General features: G+C 49.7%; 1 protein-coding gene across 1 annotated transcript in view; it reads right to left on the bottom strand.

Moving 5' to 3' along the window:
• TAF4B (TATA-box binding protein associated factor 4b) overlaps window positions 1-14,333 on the bottom strand; it is a 248,083-nt gene that overhangs the window by 23,285 nt on the left and 210,465 nt on the right. The window lies entirely within an intron of this gene.

The following is a 14,333-nucleotide window of genomic DNA, read 5'->3' as shown; positions in this document are numbered from 1 at the left end:
TTTTCCCAAGGGTTACAGGAGAAATTGGACCCCAAAAGTTGTTGTCCAGTTTCTCCTGAGTACGCTGATACCCCATGTGTGGGGGTAAACCACTGTTTGGGCACACGTCGGGGCTCAGAAGGGAAGTAGTGACTTTTGAAATGCAGACTTTGATGGAATGGTCTGCGGGCGTCACGTTGCGTTTGCAGAGCCCCTGGTGTGCCTAAACAGTAGAAACCCCCCCAAAAGTGACCCCATTTTAGAAACTAGACCCCCCAAGGAACTTATCTAGTGGTGAGCACTTTGAACCCCCAAGTGCTTCACAGACGTTTACAACGCAGAGCCGTGAAAATAAAAAATCATTTTTCTTTGCTCAAAAATGATGTTTTAGCAAGCATTTTTTTATTTTCACAAGGGTAACAGGAGAATTTGGACCCCAGTAATTGTTGCGCAGTTTATCCTGAGTATGCTGGTACCCCATATGTGGGGGTAAACCACTGTTTGGGAACACGTCGGTGCTCGGAAGTGAGGGAGCACCATTTGACTTTTTGAATACAAGATTGGCTGGAATCAATGGTGGCGCCATGTTGCGTTTGGAGACCCCTGATGTGCCTAAACAGTGGAAACCCCTCAATTCTACCTCCAACACTAACCCCCCCACACCCCTAACCCTTATCCCAACTGTAACCACAACCCTAATTCCAACCCTAACCCTAAGGCTATGTGCCCACGTTGCGGATTCGTGTGAGATTTTTCAGCATCATTTTTGAAAAATCCGTAGGTAAAAGGCACTGCGTTTTACCTGCGGATTTTCCGTGGATTTCCAGTGCTTTTTGTGCGGATTTCACCTGCGGATTCCTATTGAGGAACAGGTGTAAAACGCTGTGGAATCCGCACAAAGAATTGACATGCTGCGGAAAATATAATGCAGCGTTTCCGCGCGGTATTTTCCGCACCATGGGCACAGCGGATTTGGTTTTCCATAGGTTTACATGGTACTGTAAACCTGATGGAACACTGCTGCGAATCCGCTGCGGATCCGCAGCCAAATCCGCACCGTGTGCACATAGCCTAATTCTAAAGGTATGTGCACACGCTGCGGAAAACGCTGCGGATCCGCAGCAGTTTCCAATGAGTTTACAGTTCAATGTAAACCTATTGGAAACAAAAATCGCTGTACACATGCTGCAGAAAAACTGCACGGAAACGCAGCGGTTTACATTCTGCAGCATGTCGCTTGTTTCTGCGGATTCCGCAGCGGTTTTACAACTGCTCCAATAGAAAATCGCAGTTGTAAAACCGCAGTGAAATGCGCAGAAAAAAACGCGGTAAATCCGCCATAAATCCACAGCGGTTTAGCAATGCGGATTTATCAAATCCGCAGCGGAAAAATCCGCAGAGGACCAGAAGACGTGTGCACATACCGAAACCCTAACCCTAGCCCTAACCCTAACCCTAGTTCTAACCCTACCCCTACCCCTATTCTAACATTAGTGGAAAAAAAAAATTCTTTATTTTTTTATTGTCCCTAACTATGGGGGTGACAAAGGGGGGGGTCATTTATTATTTTTTTTATTTTGATCACTGTGATAGATTATATCTCAGTGATCAAAATGCACTTTGGAACGAATCTGCCGGCCGGCAGATTCGGCGGGCGCACTGCGCCCGCCATTTTGGAAGATGGCGGCGCCCAGGGAGAAGACGGACGGACCCCGGCAGAATCGGTAAATATGATGGGGTGGGGGGAGGCACGGGGGGGGGGGGGGGATCGGAGCATGAGGGGGTGGATCGGAGCGCGGGGGGGTGGAACGGAGCACGGGGGGGGGGTTGAACGGAGCACGGGGGGGGTGGAGCGGAGCACGGGGGGTGGAGCGGAGTGCAGGGGGGGTGACTGGAGCTTGGGGGGAGCGGACAAGAGCACGGGGGGAGCGGAGCACAGGACGGAGGGGAGCCGGAGCAGTGTACCGGACAGATTGGAGGGCTGGGGGAATGATCGGTGGGGTGGGGGCACATTAGTGTTTCCAGCCATGGCCGATGATATTGCAGCATCGGCCATGGCTGGATTGTAATATTTCACCAGTTTTAATAGGTGAAATATTACAAATCGCTCTGATTGGCAGTTTCACTTTCAACAGCCAATCAGAGCGATCGTAGCCACGGGGGGGGGGGTGAAGCCACCCCCCCTGGGCTAAACTACCACTCCCCTGTCCCTGCAGATCGGGTGAAATGGGAGTTAACCCTTTCACCCGATCTGCAGGGACGCGATCTTTCCATGACGCCACATAGGCGTCATGGGTCGGATTGGCACCGACTTTCATGACGCCTACGTGGCGTCAAAGGTCGGGAAGGGGTTAAATCAGAGAGATATGTCACAAAAATAGTTAATAAATAACATTTCCCACATTTCTACTTTACATCAGCCCAATTTTGGAAACAAAATTTTTTTTTGTTAGGGAATTATAAGGATTAAAAGTTGTCCAGCAATTTCTCATTTTTACAACACCTTTTTTTTTTTAGGGACCACATCACATTTGAAGTCATTTTGAGGGGTCTATATGATAGAAAATAACGAAGTGTGAGACCATTCTAAAAACTAAACCCCTCAAGGTTCTCAAAACCACATTCAAGAAGTTTATTAACCCTTTACGTGCTTCACAGGAACTGAAACAATGTGGAAGGAAAAAATGAACATTTAACTTTTTTTTGCAAATATTTTAATTCAGAACCATTTTTTTATTTTCACAAGTGTAAAAACAGAAATGTAACCATAAATTTTGTTATGCAATTTCTCCTGAATACGCCAATACCCCATATGTGGGGGTAAACCACTGTTTGGGTGCACCGCAGAACTTGGAAGTGAAGGAGCGCCGTTTGACTTTTTCAATGCAGAATTGGCTGGAATTGAGATCGGACGCCATGTCACGTTTAGAGAGCCCCTGATGTGCCTAAACAGTGGAAACCCCCCACAAGTGACACTATTTTGTAAACTAGACCCCTTAAGGAACTTATCTAGATGTGTGGTGAGCACTTTGAACCCCCAAGAGCTTCACAGAAGTTTATAACGTAGAGCCGTGAAAAAAAAAAATTGCATTTGTTTACACAAAAATGATCTTTTCGCCCACAAATTCTTACTTTTACAAGGGTAAACCCCCATGTGCTTCACAGAAGTTTATAACGTTGAGCCGTGAAAATAAAAAAGGCTTCACTGACTGTATATCAGAAAAGAAAGTATGGCACTCACCCCTGGAGATGCTGTGATGAAATCAGGGTGCGGGGAATCGGTAAGGACCCTCTCCTGTTCACGTCCTGCCGCCTCTCCATATGTACCAGATTGCTGTTCGTAGCAAATAGTCTTAGTTACTCACCGGTTAACGGTGTTTTTCGGAGTCCATGACAGCACTACGGAGAGAGGGGATCCGCCCTTCAGGAACAGGAAACCTACAGATACATAAGGGCGGCACCTCTCCCCACGCATCAGTTGGTTTACAGAGCATAAGAGGACCACCAAGGTTAATAGCATACACAATAAACAATAATACAATATTAACTATTCACTACCCGTGAATTATATATAAATAAAGGAAGAGGTGTACACCCAGAACTTTAAGAAGACGGGAGGGTATGTACAGGTGCTGTCATGGACTCCGAAAAACACCGTTAACCGGTGAGTAACTAAGACTTTATTCGGTCGTCCATGACAGCACTACGGAGAGCATTACAGAGAGTAACTAACTAGGGAGGGACTACAGCTTGCAGCACCCTTACACCAAAAGAGAGGTCAGAGGAGGCACCCAGGTTCAATCTATAATGGTTATAGAAAGTGTTTGGAGAAGACCAAGTAGCAGCCTTACAAATCTGGTCGATCGACACCTCCAATCTTTCCGCCCACGAAGCCGCCATAGCTCTAGTGGAATGCGCTTTAAGACCTTCAGGCGCCGGCTTGCCCTTTGAGATATAAGCCAGCGAGATAGCCTCCCTGATCCATCTAGCTAGAGTAGACTTCGATGCTCTATGCCCTTTCCTACTACCCTGATAGGACACGAATAAGGCATTATCTAACTTCCAGGAATCAGTTACCGCTAGATACTGCAGGATACATCTTCTTACATCTAAGGTGTGTAACTTCCTCTCCTTATCGTTGGTAGGACTGGGGAGGAAAGATGGAAGGACTATTTCCTGTGTTCTGTGGAAACTGGACACTACCTTAGGGAGATATGCTGGATCAGGGGATAGTATCACTCTATCATCCCTAAGCTGCATGTAAGGGGGAACCCTGGATAATGCTTGGATGTCGCCTATCCTACGCGCCGATGTTATGGCCACCAGGAAGGCTACTTTAAGGGAAAGATTTTTAATAGAGGCTGAAGTAATTGGCTCAAATGGGGCCTCTGTCAAGGCTGAGAGGACTAGGTTCAGGTCCCAAGGCATGACTCTATCCTTCACAATTGGTCTAGACCGCTTTGTTGCCCTGATGAATCTGCTGACCCAGTGATTCTCAGCGATGTTGCAGCCAAAGAGGGCCCCCAAGGCTGATACCTGCACCTTAAGAGTATTTGGGGATAACCCCATATCTAACCCCCTTTGTAAGAATTCCAAGATCTGGACAATCGGTATTGACTGTCCAGCTGTTGCCCCCGAGTTCTGAAGAAACCTCTTCCAGATTCTGACATAGATTTTTGTGGTTATCATTTTCCTGCTTTTCAGCAGCGTGTTAAATGAGGGCTGGCGAGAACCCCCTATCTTTTAGTAGCGCCCGCTCAAAATCCACGCCGTCAGATGAAGGCCAACCGCTCGAGGATGGTAGACTGGGCCCTGGGATAGGAGATCCGGAATGTCTGGCAAGACCCATGGATCGGATATCGACATAGCCCTCAGGCATGGAAACCACGTCCTTCTGGGCCAGAAGGGGGCAATTACTATCACTGTGGCCTTGTCCTTCCTGATTTTCCTCACCACCAGAGGAAGTAGAGACAGGGGAGGAAAGGCGTAGGCTAGCCTGAACTTCCAGTCTATGAGGAGGGCGTCTACTGACAGGGGATTTTCTCTGGGGTTCAGAGAGCAGAACTGTGCAACTTTCCTGTTTCCTTTTGTGGCAAACAGGTCTACCTCTGGTTGTCCCCACCTTTCCACGATAAGGTCGAAGATGGTGCTGTTCAGGGACCACTCTCCCTGCCTTAATGTGTTGCGACTTAAGAAATCCGCTGTAGTGTTTTCTGCCCCTTTTATGTGTAGAGCCGTCAACGAGAGAAGATGTTGCTCTGCTAGATGAAACAGACGATCTGCTACACACATCAGGGATCTGGAACGAGTCCCGCCTTGGTGATTTATGTATGCCACGGTGACTCGATTGTCCGAGAATACCCGCACGTGGTGGCCCTGTAGACAGACAAGGAGTGTTTTAACCGCCTGCTCCACAGCCGTTAACTCCTTTAGATTGGAAGACATCTCCATCTGATCATGATCCCAAAGCCCCTGGACCAATGAATCCCCCATGTGAGCCCCCCACCCAGAAGGGCTAGCGTCCGAGGTGATAATACGAGTTATATTATACTCCCAGGGGACCCCTGTGGACAGGTTCTTTTGATCTAACCACCACTCGAGGGATACCACAGTGTCTTGGGATAGGGTCAGCAGACTGTCTAGACCTCCTCCCAACCTTTTTTGATGTAACAGTACCTCGCCCTGTAGTATCCTCGTATGATACTGAGCCCATCGGACCGCCGGAATACAGGACGAGAGAGAGCCTAACAGAGACATGGCTCTTCGTAGGGACATGGTGGGGTTTTTTGAGGCATTCAGCACCTGAAGGTACAGGCGATTAATTTTTTCTTGAGGCAAACGGCATTCCTGAACCTGGGAATCCAGGGTCAGGCCTAAAAATCGCTGCACCGTCATGGGCTGTAACCGTGATTTTTTAATGTTTAGCATCCACCCCAGACGCTCTAGAGCCGACATCACTTTATGTAACTGTTCTAGACAGTGATCCGCCGTTTTACCTACGATAAGGAGATCGTCCAGGTAGGGGATTATTAGAATGTTGGACTCATGAAGGTGTGCCATAACTTCCGCCATTACCTTGGTAAATACCCGAGGGGCGACTGAAATCCCAAAGGGAAGGGCCCTATACTGGAAGTGTCTTATTACCCCATCCAATCGTACCGCCACCCTCAGGTATCGTTGGTGACCTGCATAAATAGGGATATGGTAATAGGCGTCCTTCAAATCCAATACTACCATAAAGCAGTTTTTAAACAGCAACTTTATTGCGGTATTAATAGTTTCCATTTTAAATGGTTGAATGGTCAGAAAATTATTCAGCGCTCTAAGGTTGATAATTGTTCTGAAGGAGCCGTCTGGTTTACTTATTAGGAATAGAGGAGAGTAGAAACCACTACCCTGTTCTCCTTCCGGAACCTCGGATAAGACATTTTTATTGAGCAGATCGTGAACTTCCGCTTCCAGGGCCGCCTGTTCCGCTGGAGAGGATCTGAGAGGGGTGACTCTGAAGAAGTTCTGAGGGATAGAGGAGAATTCTAGCCGCAGACCCGTAGCCATCAACCCCAAAATCCAATCACTACTGGAGATCTTGGACCAGGCCAGGTAGAAGGCAGATAGTCTACCTCCCACCGGGGCGACTAGTCATTGGGGTGGTTTTTTGACTTCACGGGGTGGCTCCTGACGTCCTCCACCAAACATGAACCCAGTACCTCTCTTCTTTTTCTCGTCCCATCTGCTCTGATCTCTGGCCGGTCTCCTCCGAAAGAATCTTTTCCCTGCGAAGGGGCGCCGGTAAGAAGTAGTTGGAAGATTAGGAAACTTCTTCTTCTCATCTCCGGCTTTCTCTAGCAGCTCATCTAGGACTGGTCCAAACAGGTATTCCCCTTCACATGGGATGGAGCACAGGCGAGATCTGGACTGAAGGTCACCCGGCCAACATTTCAGCCATAGGGCCCTGCGTGCTGCGTTCGATAGTCCTGCCGCTCTAGCCGCCATTCTTGCGGAATCCGCAGAAGCATCTGCGAGAAAGGCAGCAGCATTTTGGATTGTTGGCAGGAATTTCAACATGGAATCTCTGGAAACACCTTCTTCCAATTTAGACCCCAGCTGATCTAGCCAGACCATCATTGATCTGGCTGCGCATGTCGCAGCTACCGCCGGTCTCAAGGCACCAGCCGACATTTCCCATGTCCCTTTAAGGAACGAGTCAGCCTTTTTATCTAGAGGATCCTTTAGGGAAGCCATGTCATCAAAGGGGATAGAAGATTTTTTGGATGCCTTAGACACCGCCGCGTCTAATTTTGGTGCCTTATCCCATGTGTTCACCATGGGGTCCTCAAAGGGGTATCTTCGTTTAAAGGCCGGTGGAAAAGAGCCTTTTTTCTCTGGCTTCTTCCATTCTTTTTTAATGAGGTTTTGGACCTTGTCATTGAGCGGAAAAGACCTACGTTTTTTAGGGTCTAGGCCGCCAAACATTAAGTCCTGGGCTGACAATTCTGGTCTTTCATCCGCCACCCCCATAGTGGATCTAACTGATTTAATCAGTTTGTCCATTTGGTCCAATGGGAAACAGAACCGGTTAGACTCTTCTTCCGAAGAGGACGCTGAGGAGACAGAGGCGTCTGAATCATTCTCCCTACTTGGGCCAACAGATGAATCCGAATTTGAGGCGCTAGGCTCCCTTCTCCTTTTGGAAGGCTCCCCCCGGGATAGGGATTTCAGGGAATCCTTCACCTCCTTCCTGATAATCTCCCTAAGATTTGATGTGAAATCGGGAGACTCCTCCGCCACCTATGGGAGCGGAGAAAAAAGGCTATGTAATTTCCTCTGGTGCTACCGCTATATAGTATCCCATTTATCTATTTCCTACCGTCTGCCGCACACACGACTGACAAAGTCTCTTAGGGTAGGCGTCTGGCAAAGGGCAAGCGCATAGCGCGCACTCCTTGTTTTTTGATTTACCAGCGCTCTTTTTCCCCTACGGAAATAAACATAGGAAAGACTGCATCAGGGTACATTCACGAAGATCTCTTACCCAGGCAGTAGCGGTAGGTACCGGATTACTGGGGGGTCGGTCCAGATCCTTCTGTCTTGATCTGCGACTGGCCTGAGCACTGCGCCCGCGGGTCTTCTGCTGGGTATTTGCCTCCGAGGATCTGTCCCCTTGCTCCAGCAGGTCACCGGCAGCTTCTGGCACCTCCATAGCTGTAGATGCTATCAGCAGCTCTGCAGCAGTGTAATTGGCCATATATAGCCCTCCCCCATCCGGAACATGTGCAGGTGTGCATGGCCAGCCTAATCAATCCCCCCCCTGCCCCGGACCATGCTCGACCCTCCCCCGCCCCTGAACGCTCCCCCCCCCCGCCGCTCCCACCGCATGCAGGACAGCGGTATCCCCAGCGAAGCCGGCCGGCGTCTAACTTCCGGTCCTGGCTCCGCCCCCCCTCGCGTCACTTCCGGTAACGCCGGAGCGCTCAGGGAAGAGCCCGGAGGCCGGCGCCGCCGGATCTCCCAGCCACACGCCGCTACACCGCACATGGCCAGCACAGCGGCGATACCGGCCGAAGCCGGCGCCCGACCCCCGGACCCGCCCCCCCCAAAGGAGCGCAGAGGGGCACACCGGGAAGTCCGCGCCGCACGGATAGGAGCCAGAGGTAGGGAGGACCGGGGCACGGGAGAGCGAAAGGACCGGGGGGTGGGGGAGATATACTCACCTTCGCCAGCCACAGAGACAGACCTCCTCCGGACGCTGCTCCCCACTGCACCGCTCACTGTCGTGGAGCCCTACCCGGGCCCACCGTGGCGCTTCCAGGGACCCGCACTGCCCGAGGTAGGAGACCCCCTCGCTACCTGGGTCGGACAGCCGGCCTGGGTGCTTGATAGGTGACTGAAGAAAAATCTGTAGGGAATCCTGTCCTCCAGGAACAGGAAACCAACTGATGCGTGGGGAGAGGTGCCGCCCTTATGTATCTGTAGGTTTCCTGTTCCTGAAGGGCGGATCCCCTCTCTCCGTAGTGCTGTCATGGACGACCGAATAAAAAGGACTTCATCACAGCATCTCCAGGGGTGAGTGCCATACTTTCTTTTCTGATATACCGTCAGTGAAGCCTTTGGTCCTCTGTGGATTGTTCTGTGAGCACCACCCCGAGCTGTTTTTTCTGGATAGTGCTGCAGCCGCCGCTGCCGCCGCTTTTCCACACACCTGTGAAAAATTGTGGTTCTAGTGCCGCACGGCTACCATTCTTTGGTTTGGTTCTGGGTGAAAAAAAAAAAAAAAAAAAAAAAAAAAAAAAAAAAAAAATCGCATTTTTTCTACAAAAATGATCTTTTTGCCCCCAAATTTTTATTTTCACAAGGGTAACAGGAGAAATTAGACCACAAAAGTTGTAGTGCAATTTCTCCTGAGTACGTCGATACCCAATATGTGGGGGTAAACCACTGTTTGGGCGCACCGCAGAGCTTGGAAGAGAAGGAGTGCCGTTTTACTTTTTCAATGTAGAATTGTCTGGAATTGAGATTGGACGCCATGTCGCGTTTGGAGAGCCCCTGATGTGCCTAAACAGTGGAAACCCCCCACAAGTGACCCCATTTTGGAAACTAGACCCCCCATGGAACTTATCTAGATGTGTGGTGAGAACTTTGAATGCCCAAGTGCTTTACAGAAGTTTAGAATGCAGTCGTGAAAATAAAAAATATTTTTTTTTCCACAAAAAAGATATTGTAGCCCCCAAGTTTTTATTTTCACAAGGGTAACAGGAGAAATTGGACCCAAAAGTTGTCGTCCAATTTATCCCGAGTACGCGGATTCCCCATATGTGGGGGTAACCCACTGTTTGGGCGCACGGCAGAGCTCAGAAGGGAGGGAGCACCATTTGACTTTTTGAGCGCAAAATTGGCTGTCGTGTTTGGAGACCCCCTGATGTAACTAAACAGTGGAAACCCCCCAATTCTAGCTCCAACCCTAACCCCAACACACCCCTAACCCTAATCCCAACTCGATCCATAATCCTAATCACTAACCCTAACGATAATCACAACCCCTACCCCAAAACAACCCTAATGTCAACCATAACCCTAATCAAAACCCTAAATCCAACACACCCCTAATCCTAATCTCAACCCTAACCTCAAACCTAACCCTAATCCCAATACACCCCTAATCACAACCCTAACCTTAACCCTAATCCCAAACCAAACCCTAATCCCAAGCGTAACCCTAATGCCAACCCTAACCCTAATATCAACTCTAATCCAAACCCTAACCCCAAATCTAACCCTAACTTTAGCCCCAACCCTAGCCCTAACTTTAGCCCCAACCCTAAGGCTACTTTCACACTTGCGTCGTTTGGCATCCGTCGCAATCCGTCATTTTGGACAAAAAACGGATCCTCCAAATGTGCCCGCAGGATGCGTTTTTTTGCCCATAGACTTGTATTGCCGACGGAGCGTGACGGATGGCCACACGTCGCGTCCGTCGTGCACTGGATCAGTTGTGTTTTGGCGGACCGTCGGCACAAAAAACGTTCAATGTAATGTTTTTTTGTATGTCGCGTCCGCCATTTCTGACCGCGCATGTGTGGCCGTAACTCCCCCCCCTTCCTCCCCAGGACATAGATTGGGCAGCGGATGCGTTGAAAAACTACATCTGCTGCCCACGTTGTGCACAATTTTCACAACGTGCGTCGGTATGTCGGGCCGACGCATTGCGACGGCCCCGTACCGACGTAAGTGTGAAAGAACCCTAACCCTGAATTTAGCCCCAACCCTAACCCTAAATTTAGCCCCAACCCTAACCCTAGCCCTAACCCTAGCCCTGACCCTAACCCTAACCCTAATTTTAGCCCCAACTGCTCTTCTCCTGTCGGCCGGCAGATGGCGATAGATGGTGGGCGCACTGCGCATGCGCCCGCCATTTTCTTTTCCCCGGCAGTCAGGAGGAGCAGCAGGAGGATCCAGGGACACCGGTAAGTATAATAGGGTCCCCGAATCCCCCTATTTCTCTGTCCTATGATGTGCGATCACATCAGAGGACAGAGAATTTTTTCCGGTCGCCGGTAAACAGTTAATTACCGGCGATCGCAAAACAGGGGTCGGTAAAACCGACCCCAATCATGTCCTTTGGGGTATCGGCTACCCCTGGCAGCCGAGACCCCAAAGATCCTCCCGGTGCCGGCCGGCAGGCGCACTGCGCCCGCCATTTTGAAGATGGCGGCGCCCACCGGGAGCCACGAGGAGCACCGGGGGAGATAGGTGAGTATCGGGAGGCTATCTGGGACCCCTTTTCTCTGTCCTCTGATGTGCGATCACATCGGAGGACAGAGAAATTAAAAAGAGATCGCGTTGTTTTTTTTTTGCGATCGCCGGTAAACGATTAATTACCGGCGATCGCAAATGCGGGGTCGGTTAAAAACACCCCGAATCATGTTCTCTGGGGTCTCTGTTGTGAATTCTGTGGCCAAGCTCCCTCCTGTGGTCGTGAGTGGTACTGCGGCTGGTTCTGTCTATAAGCTTCCTTTGGTGGATGAGAGTGGTACTGCGGCTTCTGAGTTTCCTTCCTCAGGTGATGAGGTTAAGTCGTTAGGTGCTGCTCTATTTAACTCCACCTGGTGCTTTGATCCTGGCCTCCAGTCAATGTTTTAGTATTGGTCTTGCTTCCTCCTGGATCGTTCCTGTGGCCTCTCTATCCTGCATAAGCTAAGTTCTGCTTGTGTTATTTTTGTTTGCTATATTTTCTGTCCAGCTTGCTATATTGGTTTTTTCTTGCTTGCTGGAAGCTCTGAGACGCAGAGGGAGCACCTCCGTACCATTAGTCGGTGCGGAGGGTCTTTTTGCCCCTCTGCGTGGTTGTTTGTAGGTTTTTGTGTTGACCGCAAAGCTATCTTTCCTATCCTCGGTCTATTCAGTAAGTCGGGCCTCACTTTGCTGAATCTATTTCATCTCTGTGTTTGTATTTCATCTTTTCTCACAGTCATTATATGTGGGGGGCTGCCTTTTCCTTTGGGGAATTTCTCTGAGGCAAGGTAGGCTTATTTTTCTATCTTCAGGGCTAGTTAGTTTCTCAGGCTGTGCCGAGTTGCATAGGGAGCGTTAGGCGCAATCCACGGCTACCTCTAGTGTGGGGTGTTAGGATTAGGGATTGCGGTCAGCAGAGTTTCCACGTCTCAGAGCTTGTCCTATGTTTTTGGTAAATGTCAGGTCACCTTGTGTGCTCTGAACTTCAAGGTCCATTGTGGTTCTGAATTACCTGTTCATAACAGGTCTCGGCTACCTTGGGCAGCCGAGACCCCGGAGAAAATCGGACTCTGGGGGGCGCTATTTACTTTTTCCACAGCGCCGTTAATTAACGGCGCTGTGGTTTAAGTACCCTTAGCGGCTGCCGTTAAAAGGCGTAAAAGGGGTTAAAAAAAAATGTCATCCGGTTCGTCCCAAAAGCGCTATTCAGTGGAGGAGACATACAATTCCTTGCCCCTGACACTGATAGCAAGGGACAGGATCCCACATTTCTTTATTTTTCAGATTTGTTCTTCTCCTCCTCAGGTGCTGCTGAACAGCTATGCAGACGTCCCAGGACAGAAGGTGAACAAGCGCCTCCCATTACTAACCCCGTATGGACCTCACCTCCCAAAAATTATGAGCTGCAGATACCTGATTTTGTGGCACAATCAGGAATCAAGTTTCACACCACGGGCTTCACAGAACTTTTTTTGAGGATTTTTTTTTAACCTCATGGTCGTCCAAAATAATCTGTACGTTCATCAATTTTTGACAGAAAACCCCGATTCATCATTTTCTAACTGGTCTCCTGTAGATGCAGATGAAATGATGCCGTTTTGGGGCCTGGTCCTTCACATGGGGATCTTGAAGAAGCCAGAACTTTGGCAATATTGGAGTGTTGATGTTTTATACAATACTCCAGTGTTCCGAATGGTCATGGCCCGGACATGTTTTGAGGCCATCCACATATTCCTGCATTATACCGATAATGCACGTGTTCTCCCGAGATGACCCCAGTTCGGCCGGTCATTGAACACTTCAACAAAAAGTTTGAAGAAGTGTACATACCCCAAAGGGACATCTGCATGGATGAGTCCCTAAGGCCAGTTTCACACTAGCGTTTTGAGGAGCTGCTGAGGGCTGCGGACTTCCTCCGTGAAGCCCATCCCTCGGCCGCGCCTCCGCGGCTAGCTCTGCCTACTTCTGCATGCGGCCTGCGTACCTATCTTTAACATTAGGTACGCAGGTCGTGCCGCTGTATGCGGATGCTTCCGCATGCGTCGGTTTGACGATGCGGAGAAAAAAAATAGCTACAAGCTGCGTCCTACGCTGGTCGCCACAACGTCAAAACGACGCATGCGGAAGCATCCGCATATAGCGGCACGACCTGCGTACCTAATATTAAAGATAGGTACGTAGGCCACATGCAGAAGAAGGCAGAGCTAGGGCGGAGGTGCGGCCGAGGGCGGGGCTTCACGGAGGAAGTCCGCAGCCCTCCGCAGCTCCTCAAAACGCTAATGTGAAACCGGCCTAATTCATTTCAAGGGGCGGCTCAAATTCCGTCAGTACCTGCCCAGTAAGAGGGCCAGATACGGAATGAAACTCGATAAGCTGTGTGAGAGTACCTCAGGGTACACCCACAGGTTTAGAGTTTATGAAGCGAAGGACACCCGGATTGAACCCCTTGAATGCCCCCTCTGTCCTAGGAGCGAGTGGGAAAATTGTGTGGGATTTAGTGCACCCATTGCTGGAAAAAGGTTATCACCTCTACGTGGATAACTTTTATATCAGCATCCCACTCTTCAAATATCTCTCTGCGCAAGGTACCGCAGACTGCGGTACTGTCCGCAAAAATCAGAGTGGCCTCCTGAAAAAGCTAATTAGGCACATGCTCAGAAGGGGGTGGCAGCAGAGCCCAATGTAGTGACCACCTGCTGGTGGTCAAGTACAAAGTAATGTCTTTTTCTTGACCACCATACATGGTGATGGGTGCACCCTCCGCACTGTACGAGGTACCTCTGCACAGGTCAGCAAACCGGACTGTGTACTGGGGTACAACAAAAACATGGGGGGCTTCTGATGAACTCCTCCAGTCTTACAGTGCTTTCAAAAAGGCCAAGGTGTGGTACAAGAAGCTGGCCATGCACATCGTACCTTCAGTTCCAGGAGGTAGTGATCAAGGCCTTAATCTTTGAAGACCAGGAACGAGCGGGCCCCAGTACTTCCGGAACTGAAGGTGCTCATATCGTACCAGGTCAACATTTTCCCAGGGAAGGTCCCTCAAAGTGGAAAAAAGGCAAGTCGCAAAAGAGGTGCCAAGTGTGTTACAAAAGGGGAATAAGACACCATTTATCAATGCGCAC

This window comes from Ranitomeya imitator, chromosome 6, assembly GCF_032444005.1.
Source record: "Ranitomeya imitator isolate aRanImi1 chromosome 6, aRanImi1.pri, whole genome shotgun sequence".
NCBI classification, from domain to species: domain Eukaryota; kingdom Metazoa; phylum Chordata; class Amphibia; order Anura; family Dendrobatidae; genus Ranitomeya; species Ranitomeya imitator.
The sequence above is the reverse complement of the archived record's forward strand: the minus strand, read 5'-3'. Positions and strand labels throughout refer to the sequence as shown.